This window comes from Urocitellus parryii, chromosome 5, assembly GCF_045843805.1.
Source record: "Urocitellus parryii isolate mUroPar1 chromosome 5, mUroPar1.hap1, whole genome shotgun sequence".
Taxonomy (NCBI): Eukaryota; Metazoa; Chordata; class Mammalia; order Rodentia; family Sciuridae; genus Urocitellus; species Urocitellus parryii.
In genome coordinates this window covers 161905614-161923272 of record NC_135535.1, presented here as the reverse complement: position 1 = coordinate 161923272, position 17659 = coordinate 161905614, and the positions used below count along the sequence as shown (strand labels likewise).

General features: G+C 38.1%; 1 protein-coding gene and 1 non-coding gene across 4 annotated transcripts in view; both read right to left on the bottom strand.

Moving 5' to 3' along the window:
* Positions 1-17659, bottom strand: part of Kat6b (lysine acetyltransferase 6B) — a 185232-nt gene that overhangs the window by 123280 nt on the left and 44293 nt on the right. The gene's annotated exons all lie outside the window — the stretch shown is intronic.
* On the bottom strand, positions 3492-3565 carry Trnaa-cgc (transfer RNA alanine (anticodon CGC)). The gene has a single exon. It is a non-coding gene; the product is annotated as a tRNA-Ala (tRNA).

Genomic DNA, 17659 nt, shown 5'->3' with positions numbered 1-17659 from the left:
AAAAAGGTCTGAACAATTTATTTGCTCACGGTGTGAAAGTATACCCATCTTCTCCTCACTCACTGTTGCCAATACAGAAATAGCATTCTTTTTAATTTCTGCCATCTGATAGAAGAAAAATGTATCTGATTGCTTTAATTGCATAATTCCTTAACTATTAATGAAGTTAACATCTCTTAGTATTTATTGGCCATTTGTTTCCTTTTAGTCAAATGTCTTTTGATATCTTTTGCCCACTTTTTCTATAGTTTTTTTTTTATTAGCTTGCAGAACGTTATTTAACTTTGTCTATTATACATGCCTATTTTCTCCTGGTCTGTTATTTGTCTTTAATTATAAATTTGTGGTGCTGTCTTTGGCGGCATAGACATTTCAAATCTTTAAACAGTCAAATTTTCCCATCCTTTGTTATCTGTACCCAGTATTACTTACATACAGGCAACATTTTCTTCGAACATCAAACCCATTCTTTGCAAACTCCTCTCAGTTCAGGCCTGGCAGGGCTTGATGCAATAGGGGATGCACAACCCATGCAGCTATCCTGATCCCCACCTCTCAAAGGTGCAGGTCTAGTCAGCACTCCACCAGCCTGGTCACTGCTTTAGAAAGAATTAGCCAGTTCCCTTTCTTTTTTTTTTTTTTAATATTTATTTTTTAGTTGTACACAATACCTTGGTTTATTTATTTATTCTTATGTGGTGGTGCTGAGGATGGAACCCAGGGCCTCGCTCATGCTAGGCGTGTGCTGTACCTTTGAGCCACAACCCCAGCCTCCAGTTCCCTTTCTTAATATCTGAGGCAGAATCCTAACACATTCCAGGCTACTTTATATGTGCCAGCCTGGTCAACCTAACATGGTGACTCAAAACCAGAGACCAAAGACCAGTCAGAGAGAAAGACAAGATTATTATCTATGGCTTAGTTACTGAGCCAGGAATATGTGGATACCTGGTAGGAAGAATGCCACCCCATCCCCTTTCCCTCAGACTCAGAAGTAACACACTTTCTGCAGAATTGAATCCCTGACTTAGCAAAAGCAAACTTCGGGGCATTGGAGAACTCTCATGACCAAATCCTTGCCTGACAGGTTCAACAGCCAAGGCAGTTCATGTGAGACAGCCTCCATCCCCAGGGAACCAGGGAGAAAATGGCTCATCGCCCTCCAAATCTGCACCACGGGCATCTCCATGCTGCTCACACATCCTCCCTTACAAAATATACTATAACCTATGCTCCCCGTGTTTTAAGAGTTTCCCACATGAGGCCATCAGGACTCACCCAACTGCCAGAAAGAAGGCCCAGGACAGTTAGGTTCCAAGTTCTCTGACTCAAGGAAGTGGTAAGTGGGCTCTGGTTCCTGGACGAGTGGAAGACACCAAGTTGTGGATGGTCAGAAACTGGTGGAAACACCCACCCCATGCTATCAAGAACATAGCATTTGATGGTCAAGGAAGATGACAGCACAGACTAGGAAGAGATGCAGCCTGTTATTCTATGGTTTTTCCTTTGCCCCTGGATTTCCAACTAAGAGAACATAGCCAACTATAACAGAGCTCAGGTGGGGTCCTGACAGATTTGGGGTCAGGGTAAAGCTGGATACTTGTTGTAACTTTAAAAAAAAAATAAGATCAATTTTTTAAACCTTTTTTATACTTTTATTGTATTTATTTATTTATTTTATATGGTGTTGAGGATCGAACCCAGGGCCTCACGCATGCTAGGCGAGGGCTCAACCATTGAGCCACAACCCCAGCCCAACTTTTTTTTTTTAAATGTTTATTTTTTGGTTGTAGGTGGACACAATACCTTTGTTTTATTTTTATGTGGTGCTGAGGATCAAACCCAGAGCCTCACGCATGCTGCACAAGCACTCTACCTCTAGCCACAACCCCAGCTCACTTGTTGCAACTTTAAAATACTCTACCTTACATAATAATTTCTATACTTCTATTTAAGGAAACCTTTACATACATTAGATATTCCTGGTTGATGAGTCAAACTCAGCATTTTCAACAACTTCTCCTCCCCTAATGGGCTGGGTTAAGGCTCCATGTCTGGGTACCTCTAACTCTAGCTTCCTAGAGTCTTTCTTGGAAAAGTCCAACTCCCAGGGCAGTTACGATCTGAGAGGCCTATTCAAACAGATATGGAATTCGGCAGAGCTGTTACCAGGGCACACCTAGGAAAATCCTGAATCCACTTCAACCTTTCACCCCAAATTCATCTTGATGTCAGTGCTGCTATGCAACTTCAGTGTTCTCCTAATATAAACAGCTCCATCTTGAGCTATTATACTCCCATCAACCTGCAAAGTACTGAAGCCAAATCCTAACAAGACCTGGTAAGATCCCCCTTGGCATTCTGAGTTCTAGAAAGCACTCCCTCAGAGTCAGACACAGTGGCGCACAACTGTAATCCCCTGACTCTGGAAGCTGAGGTAGGAAGATCAGAGGTTTGAGACCAGCCTGGGTAACTTGGTAAGACCCATCTCAAAATAAAAAAATTAAAAGGGCTGGGGATGTGGTTCAATGGTAGAGCACTGCTGAATTCAAAATTTTATATATATAAATTCTTATCCTCAAAGTTCAATTCTCATGCATTTGATAAACTTGCATCTTTTTAAAGTCTTTCCTTAAGTCTAATAACAATATTATCCATTTAAATACATATTTTAAAGAAAATTAAAATTTTAATTTCTCAGTCTCATTAGTTCAATAAGGCTGATGATTACCCTACTGAACAGTGCAGACACAGAAGATTTCTATCATCATTGTAAAGTTTTTTTAGACAACACTGTTCTAGATGCATTACAAATCTCAAGTAAAGAATCCTTACTTGTAACCAACTACTACTAAGTATCAGATCATCAAAGTGCCATAATTAAATTTAAAAATATAATGCTCTTTCAACTAAAAAAAAAAAAAAAGAAAGAAACAAGCCCACGGATGAATATAGTGTTTATAATAATAGATTTGTCTCATCGAAATGAAAAATTTGAATTCAGCTTAAGTCCATCTATCTCTAGCTGCCAAAATTAATATGCTTTGCAGAGGACAATGGATTGTTGGAGCTGTATGAATCCTTGCCTCCTGACAGATAAAATTTCTAGTTAATGGTCACTTGCTAATTGTCACAGTAATCTTTATATAACCCTTAAAGTCCTAGGCTAAGTAGAGTATGCAAACACCTAGAAAAATTTCAACCCAAGGATTTCAAACAGTATACCTACAAAACCAAAACACCTAAATTTTTTAAAATATTTTTTTTAGTTGTCAATGGACCTTTATTTTATTTATTGCTACTTGGTGCTGAGAACCGAACCCAGTGTCTCACATATGCTAGACAAGTGGTGCTCTGCCACTGGCCACAACCCCAGCCCGAATATACCTAAATTGTCTAAAGAATCCAGAGTGGATTTTTGTTTTTTTGTTTTTCTCCTCTGCTGACAAAGTTATGTAGCTACTAAGTGGAACTGGGACTTTTTTGTATACATGCGGTACTGGGGATTGAACCCAGGACCTTGTGCATGCGAGGCAAGCACTCTACCAACTGAGCTATATCCCCAGCCCCCAAAAAACAAAAATTCAAGAAGCAAAGGCACCAATGGTACCAAAGGATGCTGAGGGCCCGAGTAGGAACCGCTGTAGCAGACAGATGCTTGGTAGTAGGGATTCAGGCAATGAGTGGATGGAGCAGACACAGGGTCAGTAATTGTATCCCAAATGCTGAAGAATTGGAGGTGCATAAAGGGAGACATGAGGTGAGGCTAAAAGGACACATTCATCAAATTTAAGGAGATATTTTGATGTCACTGACTTTTAAATTAAATCTAAGGAAAACTGTGAAAAAAAAAAAATCCAGAGTGGATGTTAAGCAGAAGGTGGCCATGAACATGTTAAATGAGAATATAAAGTAGAACAAGTAAGATCTATGTAAGGTGTATATCTTTCTCTCATTAAATACCAACATTTTATCTGTTCCTAAACAAAGAAAATATATACATAAGAAAGTTAGAAAAAACGATTTTCTATTCTTTTTATAGACTTCTAGGAACATTGAGACTCAAAGTCCCAGGAAGCAAAACTTCAGTGCCTCAAACAATGAGAGGGTTAATAAATGTATAATTTAAAAAAATCAGAACTAGATAATAATAGGCAGAAGAGCAGGCTTGAGGACAGAAGACAAAATAACAAAGTCACTATTATTTCACTGCCAGAAGGGCAATAGAAGATGTTGGGGGCAGCCTCAGTGATGTTAACTTTATCATTTCACCCTCTCCCCTTCAAACCATCTTAAAATACTAAAATGATAATTATTTTACACTAGACACAATTACCTTTGAACAGTTGTTTGTCATCCTGAAACCAAATATTATTTTCTCCTTTTAGAGCATGCATGTTCTATGACAAAACAGGAAATCCTCAAATAAGGGCAGGTACAACTATAGTAGGTACTCAAGATACTTTCTCTCTCTTTCTCTCTCTCTCTCTTTTTTATTGGAGCATAATTATACAAAATACTGGAATTCATTGTTATATAAGTCTACCTACACACAATATAACAATATAATTGGGTCCATTTCATTCCCTAGTACCACCACTTCTTCCCCCTCTCTCCTTCCTCTATTCTGTTGGTCTTCCTTCTGTTTTCATTAGATCCCCCACACCTTTTTCCTCTCTAATTTCCATATATAAGAGAAAACATACAACATGGGGTTTCAGATTCTGACCCTGACTTTACCAAAAATATTTAAGTGGTAAAAACTTCATCACCGAAAGAAAAGAACAAAGGAGGAACATGCTTTCTCTTCAGTTTTTACACATGTATTAGTCTAATTCCATTGCCAATTGTTGGTAATTTCTTTGTAAATACCCAGGAACACAAGAGAAAACCGTGCATGAGTCACTTTCGCAATAACCTACAAATGATTAGGAATACATGCTCATGCAAACTGACAAATCACTGAAATTTTTATTTAGCTGTTTTTAATAAAGAAAACCCACATGGTCATCAAATATGTATTATAAGCATATTACTAACTCTGATACAGACTTTTCAAAATTCAGAAGAAAGTTTGTGGCCCAAACAAGCATTAACATTAACATCAAGCCTTAGAAAAGAACTTTCTAAAAGGCAAAGAAGAATTTGTCAGGTCTCTTAAATCCTAAAGAATTTCTTTGCTGATATACTAAGGGAAGAAATTAACGTTTAAAACAAAGATAATTTTTTAAAGTAAGCAATCTCACAAAATGTTTACCTAACAGAATCCCGGCATGCTAGACACAGCATCTCTATTGACATATCTAACAAACCACAAATTACTATGAAATAGCTCTGGAAATATGTGGTCCATGTTTTAAAAAAAAGTCTTTAACAAAGAAAAGCTTCTTTCTAAATTACATTAGTATTCACAAGGTGGAACAACTTGTTACAGATGCACAGCATTAGCCTCACATAAAGTAATACCTTCCCTAATAAGAGAATATATTTGAATGTCACACTTCTTATTTTTTTTTAACAAAACTCAATTATCAGAGGGTAGAATTGAGAGGCACAGGGATGAGTTCCAGGGTATCAGATAAGAAGATGGCTGCAGAATTAAATAAATGTTAAATATTAACTAAAAGTTAAAGATGCAAAAAATATGCATCAGACAGTTTTAGGATAAGATTAAGAAAAAGAGACAATGAGCTCCATTAATATTAATGGTAGGAGGAATCTGTTCAAAAAGGGAAATGGGGAGAACAGGGTTAAACCTGAAGAAGCGACTAAGAATTTGAAAAGAAAGATTGGAGTTCTGCAGCCCCAGTAGACACATCCAGTACTGAGTTTCAGCTTTAGGGGGAAGAGCAGGGGAAGAGAAGTATCCTTCTGATCTGATCCCCTCATCCCATGTCACCCCAGGATCTATTTTAAGGTTGCTTTCGACCTCAGAAAGCAGCCTGGTGTGACAGTTTCTTCTGTCTGGAATTCCACTCCTAACAGTGTGTAACCTAGAAGCATGTTCACAACAGTGTTCAACAAGTAAATTCTGCAAAAGATAACATATAATAATTTTCAGTATAATCAGCCAAAAGTATCAGTGATTAACATCAGATTTTTGTGTTTTGATGCAGAAAGAAGGCAGAGCATAGAAGGCATGGGGTGTCTGAAGCTGGCCAAAAGCAAAGATAGGAGACTCAGAGCAGCAGAACAGCCATCCCTGAAGGATATGCAGGCCGGGGGCAGAAATTCCACTCTAAGGTAGACACACCCGGGAGAAATGAAAACAGTTGTTCACACAAAAACTTGTACACTAGCCTGGAAACAAACAAGGCAAACATCTATCAACTCATGAATGAAGACAAAAATGTGGCATAACCATACAAAGAAATATTATTTGGCAATGAAAAGGAATGAAGTTAGATGGCTAACAACATAATATCCAAAAAAGAACAAATTTTTAAAAAGAAAAATGAATTAAGTACTGATACTTGCTACAACTTTGATTAACTTAAATATATTATGCAATATATTATGCAATCAAGACTATATATATATATATATATATATATATATATATATATGATTCCATTTACTTGGAATATATAAAATAGGCATATCAAAGAGACAGAAAGTGGATTAGTGGTTGCCAGGGGCTGAGGAAAGCAGGGAATAGGCAGTGACTACTAATGAGAACAGGCTTTCATTTTGTAGTAATGAAAATGTTCTGGAATTAGATAATGTTGAAGGTTACAAGACTTTGAGGATATACTAAAACTCAATAAGATGTACACTTTAAGAGGTAAGTTTTATGGGCTGGGGATGTGGCTCAAGCAGTAGCGCGCTTGCCTGGCATGCGCAAGGCGCTGGGTTTGATCCTCAGCACCACATAAAAATAAAATAAAGATGTTGTATCTACCGAAAAATAAAAAATAAATATTAAAAAAGTTCTCATTCTCTCCCCCTACCTTTCTCTTTAAAAAAAAAAAAAGAGGTAAATTTTATGATGTGATTTATACCTCAATAACAACAATAAAAGGACTTGGCTGAAGATGATCACACATCCAAAGGCTCTCCATCGGAAAGGAAGCCTAGTCAGAAACAAAGGCTAGAAAAAGGTAAGAAGGAAAAGCTGCAAGGTCTGGTGGAGAAGCTTCCTTAGCAGAACTAGGAAAATGAGCTGGGTCCCCTTAGAAAGGCTGCTCTGAGCAGCATTAGCATACAGAGTTAATCTAAGGCTGTTGGCAATGTGAATACAGCTCCTGAAGTTAGATAACAAAGCACCCCTAGGATCTCTTGTCAAAATCTCACATGCACTAAGTAACTCCCTTAGAGCTGCTCTTCTGCTCCAGCAGCACTTATCTGTCTTTATAAATTGTTAAAACTGCTTTTCACTTTTTTTTTTTTTTTATACTGGGGATTGGACCTAGGGGCACTCTACCATGGAACTACCTTCCTTTCCCAACATTCTCATTCTCAATCTTTTTTTTTTTCCCCTCTTTGAGACAGAGTCTTGCTAACTTGTCCACTGTGTCTGGCTTTTCACTTTTTTTTTTTTTTTTTTTTTTTTTGGTGATACTAGAAATAGAACTCAGGGCCTCAGGTAGGCTAGGCAAGCACTCTCCTACTGAGCTACATCCCTGGCCTTTTTAAAATTTTTTATCTCACTTGGTTGCCCAGGCTGGCTTCAAATTTGCAGTGCTTCTGCCTCACTCTCCTGTTTTCAGTCTTTTTTGGTGCTGGGGATTGAACCCAGGGCCTTGTGCATGCAAGGCAAGCACTCTATCAACTGAGCCATATCCCTAACCCTTTCAGTATTTCTTAAGCCAAGTCAAGGTAGCTCCATACTCAAAAGAGATAATTTACTTTCATATTTTTGAAGCACAAAGGATATGAGGAAAGACTAGAATGACCAACCATTCCGGTTTTCTTGGGACTCTCTAGGTTACAGCACTGAAAGTCTTGCTTTCCAGGAAGCCCCTCAAACAGGGTGGGTTGATCACCCTGGATAAGATCCCAAATTTGATGACTATACCAAGATAATGTTGCCGTAACAAATGTGTGGTTTGATGCAAACCTATTCCCACCACATTTTCCTTCTAACCAAAGAGACTGGAAAGCTAAATTCCTGACTTCCTGAAAAACTTGCAGCTAGTGACAGCCATGTGACAAGCTAAAGAAATATAAGCAAAGCCCCTGGGAGTGCCTCATTTCCTGAATGAAAAGGAAACCTTTTGCTGTTACCCTTGGCCCTTTTGCCCTTTTACCCATGGGAACAAAGAGGCAGAGCCTACATATGAAGAAGCTATTTTCTGAGGATGAGACAAGTATGAGGGAGGCCTCTATACTAAGCCTGGTGAAGCAGAAAGTTGTGGCACCACAGGCAGCTGGCTGTACCAGCCTTGGAAAACACTTACCCTTAGCTACTGACTACAAGAGACAAAGAATCCCTACCTATTTAATATTCCATCAGTAGTGGTCTCTATAATTTGAGTTGAACATATCCATAACTTACACATCTGTAAGGCCTCCTAAGAAAGAGCCAGCAGGCCACTCAGTTTAAAAGAAAGCATGCTTAAAAGAGTACATTACTGGGGCTAGGGTTGGGGCTCAGGGGTAGAGCATTCACCTAACACACACGAGGTGCTGGGTTCGATCCTCAGCACCACATAAAATTAAAAAATAACTTATGAATCAACAAAGAAACCATAATAAAAAAATTTTTTAAAAAAAGAGTACAAAAAGAGTACATTGCTCTCAGGGCTGGGGTTATAGCTCAGTGCTCAGAGCGCTTGCCTCTACCACTTGAACATTGAGGCACTGGTTTTGATCCTCAGCACCACATACAAAAGAAATAAAATAAAGGTATTGTGTCCATCTACAACTAAAAAAAATTTTTTTTAAAGAGTACATTGTGGGCTGGGGATGTGGCTCAAGCGGTAGTGCGCTCGCCTGGCAAGCACGCGGCCCGGGTTCGATCCTCAGCACCACATACAAACAAAGATGTTGTATCCGCTAAATACTAAAAAATAAATTTAAAAAAATTCTCTCTCTCCCTCCCTCTCTCTCCCTCTCTCTTTAAAAAAAAAAAAAAAGTACATTGTTCTCACTTGTTTATAGAAGGCATGTATTTGTTTCCTTTTTTAAATAAATGAACAAATGAAGTTCAAGGATAGATAACGCTTGGGTCAGGTGTGAGACAGAGGTGTCTGCTGAGCATGACTACATAACTTTTTAAAGCTGCAAAATTAATGGTTTGTCGTCTATACTCAAAAAACAGACCTACTAGATAGACATTCAGGGGAATGGATTGAGTAGCTTCACAATGCACCATTTTGCCTAACTAAAGAGAAGATGAAAGGGAACTCACCCAGCAGCACATACAACTTCATCCTGACTCCTTTAAAATACAAAAACAACAACAGAGGTTTAAACAAGTCTGATTTTGCTGTGAAGAGGTTCTACTCTTAGAGACTTAAGATTTTTTAGTATTAGGTAGTAAGGTATCTTGTATATAGAAATATATTGTCCCTTAAGGTATTTACTAGTACCATTATTACTAATGGGAACAAAATGAGAGATAGAACTGCTCAGAATAGCTAATTAGCATATGAAGAACTGGCCCTCTTTCTGTGCTGAATCCAATATCAACAGTATTCCAGGGGTCTGTCTTCTGCAAACATCATCCTTCACCCCATACAACTTGGAGACTGTATCAGTCTGTCCTCTCAACCCAGTCACCACCCTATACCTCAGACCCCAGTTCTTTCCTACCTCCCTTAGCACATGGCCTCTAATGACCCTCCTCCATAATCAGCATTTCACACATCCACCTGGTAGGTTATCTAAATCACTTTCCTTCCCAGCTTAAAAGCCCATCTACCAAATAATGCCAAATTCCCTCACTGGATACAACTCTACCATCTTTACTAGCTTCATTTTCCATTCAATTTCCTCTGCCCTGAATCATATACACTTGGCTAAACATTACTTATTATTGCCCAAACATGCATCCTGGATCATAACCTCCCATCCTCTGAGCTTGCTATTCCCTCTACATGGAAAGCCTTCCCCACTCTCAGCTGATCTCTAACTTTAAATCTCACCATAAAAGTTACCTTCCTCTTCAAAGCTTTCCCAGAAAACAAATTTCTCCTTCTCTGTGTTCCCAAGGTACTTTGTTCATATCAAGCCCTTAGCCTACCATATCAGCATTAGTTGTGTGGTTAGAGAGGTACCCACTAGAGTATCTCCAGTTGACCACTGTGTATCACAATCCACAGAAAGTACTCTGTTGATTTTTTTTTCTAATTTTTTGGTATTGGGGATTGAATGGAGGGCCTCACATGTGCTAAGCACACATTCTACCACCAAGTTACACCCCAGGCCTAGTACTAACAAATGAATGAGCATGAATTATTTGATGAGTCACCAACTGAATGAGTGAACCTCATTGGTCTCTGAATTTCTTAAGGCATGAATAACATCATACTCAATGCTGTATCGCTACCATGGAAAATCTCAAGTGCCCAATAAATGTTTGCTGAACTCAATTATCATAGCTCCTTACAAAAATATTTTCACTGAGCTGTGATTTGATGTTGTCCCTTTGGGAGACCTGAGAAAAGAGAAACTTCTACTTGGATGGGGGTTTAGTATCATTCAGGAGGACCTCATTTCAACAAATGTATTTCTGATTTGTTTGAATTTTCTCTTTTTGTACAGCCAGTATCATTATTTTTACAATCTGGTATTTCCCTTTATGGAGGAGGAAGAAGCATACTAGGAGCAAAGATTGCCAAGATTATTACTCACTGATGATTATACAGGAATCCAAATTAATCATCCCTATATTCAGAAGAAAAAAAGAAAAAAATTTTCTCTTTAACTTCTAGGCTTCCTTATCTGACAATGAGCATTTTATAAGCCAACATTTTTTTTCTTTTCACCTTAGCTTCCCAGGATGTTTACCAATAAATTATTCATTCTAAACATACGGTTTATCTGTTCTTCATCTTAATTATTTTTGAGGCTTTGAAAAAATATTAACCTATTAAACATATTTTAATAACCTAAGTAACCTAAAATCATTTTTTTTAATACAGGCATAGTGTAACAATCATCCACAAAGCTGAAATTAAGCAGAGGTACTTTCTGTAGCATCAAAACTGCAATAAAGTTTTGAAAAAAATATAAAACTCCAAATTTTGGCAAAATTGGTTGGCCCCTTTTTCTAAATTATTTCATTACATTCTAACAAACTTTATAGCATTAATTGGGATTTTTAAATCATTGCATATTGGGGCTGGAGATGTGGCTCAGCAGTAGCGCGCTCGCCTGGCATGCGTGCGGCCCGGGTTCGATCCCCAGCACCACATACCAACAAAGATGTTGTGTCCGCCGAGAACTAAAAAAAAAATAAAATATTAAAAATTCTCTCTCTCTCTCTCCTCTCTCACTCTCTCTTAAAAAAATAAATAAATAAATAAAAATAAATCATTGCATATTTAAACATTTTAAGTCTTCTTTTGTCAATTACTAAGACTGCCTACATTGACACAAAACCTCAGCTCTTATTTTGTTCCCTGAAATCCTTGTGGTTGGCTTGATTTTGCCTTGTGATAAAAGATCTACTTAAATTGAGAAATAATTCTGTATGATAATTACCAAAGCATTAAATCCCCTGATAAAATTTTGCTTTAGTACATGAAGATGCCTTAGAAACAGTAATACAAAAAGCAACAAGAAAAGTGAAGATTACCTTTTGAAGCAAAACTTTGTATTTAAAAAAAAAAGTAATGCTAGTCACAACGAAAGAACATTTACATGTATCTTCCATATTCCCTGGGTAAAAGAGCAGATGTGCTCCAAGAAAGTTGAAATCTATTTCCCCTGGTAGGAAAAAAAGGTGGTGGGGGGTCATTTACATTTTCAGAGCTCTTCAAACAGTGTGCAATGTTAACATGAAGCTGCAAGTATAAATATTTGTTCCCTTTTTGATTTATAAATTTCATGATGATAGAATTCTGTATATAGAGCCACTAATTAAAAAGGAATCTATTTGACTTGTCGGATGCTTGAGGTTATATGTTTATTCAAGATGAATAAAATGGTACACACTACTAGAAAGAAATGAGAACGTGAATTTTGAACTTTATTGGTTTAACAAGCTCCTCCTGGGAAAGAAAAAAGATTTCATTTGTCAAATCTAAGAAGGTCTTTCAGATGATAATTTGTGTGAAGATGCAGCACGATAGTAAAAATTATTATCTCCCCTTGACATTGAAAGTAAGGAAGGATGATATGTGATCAAGAAACAGCAAATTAAATGCTTGAAAAAAGGAAGACAATTTTCCATTACACTGATTTTTAGGGTCACTTGAAATCACCATTTAACAGTAATCTAGTAACAAGGTCCCCTCCCTGTTCAAGATTGCTTTAATATGCTACTCAGGAGAACTAGCTAAACAAAATTGATTGTCACATAACACATACAGATGACAGCTAGTACTGCTATTATTTACTTTTATACTAATCTGAAATCCACACTTTAACCTGAATTGATGTCTCATGATAGCCACCACCATCACAAATAACAAGCTCTTATTTTGCACCAGGAATGTTCAAAGCACTGTGTTTATTAATTTATTTAATTTATTCAGCATTTCACTCTGTGAAATAAGTACTATCATCCCCAATTTATCAAATAAAAACTTTTTTAAAAAATTAAAATAGGGGGATGGGGTTATACCTCAGTGGCAGAGCACTCCCCTAGCATAGGTAAGACAATGGGTTAGATCCTCTGAACCACATACAAACAAATAAGTAAAATAAAGTTTAAATTCTTAAAAAAAAATTAAAATTCATATTTTAGAAAAATGTGTGGGAGCAATTTGGGAAGGTGAAGCAGAAGGATCCCAAGTTCAAGACCAATTTCATTTGGCAACTTAGTGAGACTCCAATAACAATAAAAAGATAAATGGAAAGGGCTGGAGACATGGCTCTATGGTAGAGCACCTGCCTAACATGCACAAGGCCCTGTGGTATTCAATCCCGAATACCACACACAGAAAACATGACTTATCCTTTTTATACAAGGCATGCTCTGATATTTTTTATTCTGTTTCTCTCGGTCTATTTAATGTTGGTAGAAACCTACTATATTGATTTCACAATTAATGGGAGACAAGTCAGTTTGAAGAACAGATTTCATGCCCACATGTGGAGATTCTGGGTAAACAGTGAAATTTCTGGGCTGGGGTTATAGCCCAATGGCAGAGCGCTTGCCTAGCATGTGTGAGGCACTGGGTTCCATCCTCAGCACCACATAAAAATAAACAAATAAAGCCATTCTGTCCATCTATAACTACAAAAATAAATAAATAAATAAATTTTTAAAAGACAGAGAGGGTGAAATTTCTGTTTACACCTGATAACTTTGAAGGAGTCAATTCCATGAGTCTCACCTCATCTGTGAAATAAATATCTGCTTAACTATTCATAGAGTGGCTGGATGAAGCAGAAAAGAGTGAGGATAAGAACAACTTGGTGAGATGATTCTATTGAATTTAGCCTGCAACCATTAGGAATACCAAGAGGGCAATATCTACCACTTCCTATCCCCAGGCACCTCATCCAATCCATCAGCAACTTCCATTAGTTCCACCTCCAAAACATATTTCAGATCTGTTCTCTCCATCCCAACTAACAGTTCCATCCATCCATTCACATTTTCATTATCCCAAAAGCCACCTTCAGACCTGTCCTCCCTCTCTTGCCCCTCTATAGCTCCTCTCTTTAGCAGAGCTAGAGATAAAACCCAGGGTCTTGCACATGGTAGGCAAATAATCTACCACTGAAAACACCCCCAGCCCCTCAAGATGTTTTAAAAAAAAAAGGGTTTTATTTTGAAAAATAGTTTAAAACAGGTAAAAAAAAAAGTTGCAGGGATATTACAACATCCACATGCTCTTAACAATTTGACACCTTTGCATTTTCTCTCCTTCACACTCCTCTCTCCCTCTCCCTCCTGCTTTCCCCTTCCTGGGTACATATTCCCAGCTGCTTTCCTCCAACACAGCCACCTACAGTGGCTGTACACGTATACTGTTTCAGTCAGCTTTTTTGCTGCTGAGACCAAAAGACCTGACAAGAACAATTTGAGAAGGAAAAATATTTTGGTGCCCACACTTTCAGAGGTCTCAGTCCATAGAAGGCTGGCTTAGTGCCTCAGGGCTTGAGGAACTAAGCCAGCCTTCTATGGACTGTACAGCCACACTCCTCTCTTGCTTCACTTTTGATTTCCTTCATGTCACTTATCACAGTCTGGAATTACCATGTCGGTTGTCATTACCCACCTCCAACAATGTAAATTCCATGAAAGCACTTGGCTCAGAGTGGAAACTCAATAAATATTTTGGAATGAGTGAATGAATAAATAACCTGCTAGGGGGGGAAAAAGTGGCCCTACCAATGACTTCACTGTGGAGCATCCACACTAATAGGGGTAAATCAGTAAAACCACTTCTACACAGGACAATAATGTGTGGTCGCACCTAGGATGCAGCAGCATTAACACTCACCCTGAGAGAAGTACTACAAAAGGGACCCAAAGGAGTAACAACAACACAGTTTAGCATACTAGAAAGACAGACATCTTCAACTTCAAACCCTTCTTGAAAAAGAAGACCTACAGAGTTTATACAAGGAGGCCTGGCTCTGGAGTCAAAAGGCAGGATATGATTCCCACCTGTTTGGCCCTAACTGACTCTGGGACTCAGTTTCCTCAAATGTTCAGTAAAGGAACTGCCTATTCCTTAGCCCAACTAAGAGGACAGGATGCTCCAAGAAAGAGAGTGGGTAACATTCCTTTTAAAAAAGAAAGGAAAATAGGCTCCTCAATATATATGAGGAGGAGGTAATTTATGGCACACAGATAGTAAATAATCCTCTACTAACAATAACCTAAGTGAGATGCCTGTCATTGTGTTCCCTTCTCACTCTTGCTCAGCCCTGTGTGGGCCCAGACAGAGAACAGAGCATACTATGCAAATATACACTAACAAATCCTAAAGACAATAGAAGCTGCTTCTAGGCACATGGGCTCCCATCCTTGCAATAGCTGAAGCAGAGGACACACAACCACTTGAGGGGATTCAACAGAAACAGAGGTTCAGTGCATGGCCTGTCAATCCCTTTCAAACCCAAGAGTCTGTGATTATTTTTAAAATTGAATTAAATGCCCCAAGTAACCACAAAGCATAGTAGTAGGCAGTATGGTTGATAAAAATGAGCTTAAGAAACTTATAAGTGCCTAGAATGTCAAGAGCAACAGAACATAAGAGTTGTAGGCAATATGGACAATGAAGAGCATAATGCTATAGCATTTCAGAAATTACGTAAGGTTAGAAGACTTTCTAAGAAGGGGTGAAAATTTGCTAGGACATGAAGGACATGTAACGTGTGGGTGCTTGAGGAGTGTATCCCCAGCTAATTAGCACTGGTGGTACTTTTCTTTTTGCACAGTGGATCTGGCATCAGCTCAACATACACAACCATGTACTGGCACCTCTAGGAAAGAAGACATATCTAATTGCTGGTTTAACATTCCTCACAGGTTCCAGGGCATGTGATTAGTTGGCAAACTTTCTGCTACAATGAGCAAGATGACATGAGAACAGTGTGAGGTAGGACTAAGGAAAGAACCCTTTACATGGTCCAGAAGAAAAGGTGTGCCCACAAGAGGGACAAAGGAGGTTCCAACAGCAACATGAACATGGAAAAAGCATGAAGGAATAAAAAGGGACACTAATGGAAGATGATCTAACTCCAGTTTCCATTTGTTCTCCAAGCTCAAAAGCGGATCTTCTATCTGTAAATTCAAAACTAGTTTTTAAAATGTCAGAGATTGAGTGGAGTGCAGTGGAGCACACCTGTAATTCCAGAGACCTGGGAGCCTAAGACAGAAGGATTGCAAGTTTAAGGTCAGCCTGGACAATTGACTGGAATCCTGCCACAAAATAAAACTAAAAGGGTTAAGGATGCAGCTTGAACCCTAGGTTCAATTCCCAGTACCACCAAAACAAAAAAAAAAAAAAAAAAGTGAGAGAGACTTTTTTTTTTAATTTGACTCCCTCCATTTTCTTCAATCTGAGTATGTTTACGTATTACCTTATACTTTTATAACACCAGACAGCTTTCTTACATACCTACAGTATGTATGTATGATGTACACAATCTTTCCTTTTACTCAAACTCTAGCAATGGAGCATAATAACTTATTCTATGCTTCAAATATTTGCATTGTTTTGTTTGCTTCAGGAGCTCACAAAAGTTGTTTCCCAGGGGCTGAGGCTAGGACTCAGGGGTAGAGCGCTTGCCTGAAGCACTGGGTTCAAGCCTCAGCATCACATAAAGTAAAGGTATTGTGTCCACCTACAACTGAAAAAAAAAAAAAATGTATATTTAAAAAAAAAAAAAAGTTGTTTCCCAGAAGAGAAATAGCAGTTAAAATTTATCTCTTCCAGACAATATATGTTTAGACAAACAAAATGGAAATGAGAAGATCAAAAGGATCTATTTAAAATTAGCTGGTATCTGATTGGGAGAATACGCACTGGCAACAGTAAATAAAGAGGTCCTGTTACCACTCATCCTACATTAAGACATGAGGAGCTGGGCGAGATGGCACACACCTGATATCCCAGTGGCTGGAGAGGAAGAGGCAGGAGGATCACTAGTTCAAAGCCAGCCTCAGCAACTTATTTAGCAAGGCCCCAACTCACTCAGTGAGACCCTGTCTCTAAGTAAAATGCAACAAAGAGCTGGGGATGTGGCTCAGTGATTGAGTGCCTCTGGATTCACTCCCCAGTACCCCCCCCCCAAAAAAAGACATGAGAAGCCAAAGTGAGATATTATTCAACTCCAAAATGCAAACCAAGATCTATCTTAGGGACTCTCAATTTAGTTCTCACATTTAAAATTTCTGTATATTACCTCTGCTACATTATCAGAAAACATATGACACATGTCTCCTGTTCATCTCAAACAAACCCTCCCCCCAAAACCCTTCCAAGTTTGGTGAAAATCTGCTCAATTATTTCTTCATAATGCATTTAACAGAAAACAAAAACTTAATTTTAACAAATAATGTTAACTACTTGTATTCATTCAACAGAGGGGAGCAAAAAGAGAAAATCCCTGTCTTCATGGTACTTTTCCATCTAGGGGAGACAAATTATGAAATAACCAGACAAATATAATCTAAGTGTAGAAAATAAGAAGAATTAATATAAAAATGTATATGGTACTTTTTAAAAAATTGAATGCATTGCTATGTATATGCTTTGATTGTATAAAAGACCATGCACATAAACAAGTTGGAAGGGAATAAGCAAAAACAAAATAGTTTGTAAGAGTTGTAAAATTCAGTGTATCAGCCTTCAAAATTTTTCTTTGATGTTGCTATATTGCTTTCACCATTAATAAAGTAAGAATGGACACAAAACCTTTATTTAATTTATTTTTATGTGGTGCTGAGGATGGAACCCAGTGCCTCACATGTGCTAGGCAAGCACTCCACCACTGAGCTAAACCCCAGCCCTTTAGTTTACTCTTAAACTTGAATGGGAAGCTGTGGTTAGGTCATGAGGCCGATCACACAGCAGCAGGGCAGAAT